We start from the raw sequence: 929 nt of genomic DNA on the forward strand, positions 1-929 counted from the left end.
AAGTCAGAAGCCTAAATTAAGGCCCTCGATTGGCCGGAGGACAGATCTCGCGAGGACGGCTCAAGGCACCCTGAAATGATCTAGTTTTGTGGGTGAGGGGCTGGAGGGCCTGTGGTGCCTGGAGGCGGGGAAAGGGTTCAGAGATAATATGGTTTGAAAGGTGGTACCTAGTTCGGGGGCGCCCGAGGGAAGAGTCTTTTCCCAGCCTTAGCTGGTTTCACGACCTCTCGTGTGCAGGTAACGCGGTAAAAATACTGCTTCGGTGGGCGACGTGGTACAAGTTCAGGAGGGCGTTCGTTACAGTGATGCCGAAGCGTGGGAAAAAGGGAGCTGTGGCAGAAGACGGGGAAGAACCTAAGATTGGTAAGAGAACGAAATGAGCCCCTCTCCCTAGAGACTGCCGTGGGGGTGTTTCCGATTCCTTCGGTGAACGGGAAGTGGGAACCTACTCTGTTCTTGCAGTTTGTAAAGTCGCAGCAACTGTAGGCTCTCAGTGGGTCTGTAGTAAATCGGATCAAAGTTGCTTTCTGACAACTTTTTATAAATGTATATTATTTTATAGAGCCAGAAGCCAAGAAGAGTAAGGTGGGAACAAAGAAAAACGAAAAAGAGGCAGGAGAGGGGCCGGTCCTGTATGAGGACCCCCCAGATCAGAAAACCTCCCCCAATGGTAAATCGGCCACTCTCAAGATCTGCTCCTGGAATGTGGATGGGCTTCGGGCCTGGATTAAGAAGAAAGGTTTAGATGTGAGTGGAATACAGGGAGTGGGAAGGGACATTGTTTAATATTGCATGATCTTGGGATTTAACCACCTTCTCCCATTTTAGTCCCAACATGTAGGTTTTATTTTTCCTTTGTGTGTGGTTTTTTTTTGTGAGTTAAAAGGAGGGGGCTTCACCAAGTTATAACTGCTGTATTTCTTTCTTTT

At 48.5% G+C, this 929-nt stretch overlaps 1 long non-coding RNA gene across 2 annotated transcripts; it reads left to right on the top strand.

The window, feature by feature from the left end:
• Nucleotides 1–705, top strand: LOC145719391 (uncharacterized). 2 transcript variants are annotated; one of them, XR_014142349.1, is made up of 3 exons: nt 1–92; nt 238–363; nt 563–705. It is a non-coding gene; the product is annotated as an uncharacterized LOC145719391 (long non-coding RNA). The 2 variants fall into 2 exon arrangements; XR_014142348.1 differs by lacking the exon at nt 1–92 and having other exon boundaries at nt 99–363.
• The last annotated feature ends 224 nt before the right edge of the window (nt 706–929 follow it).

Source organism: Leptonychotes weddellii, unplaced genomic scaffold, assembly GCF_054177405.1.
Source record: "Leptonychotes weddellii isolate Sample4059 unplaced genomic scaffold, ASM5417740v2 HiC_scaffold_41476, whole genome shotgun sequence".
Lineage (NCBI taxonomy): Eukaryota > Metazoa > Chordata > Mammalia > Carnivora > Phocidae > Leptonychotes > Leptonychotes weddellii.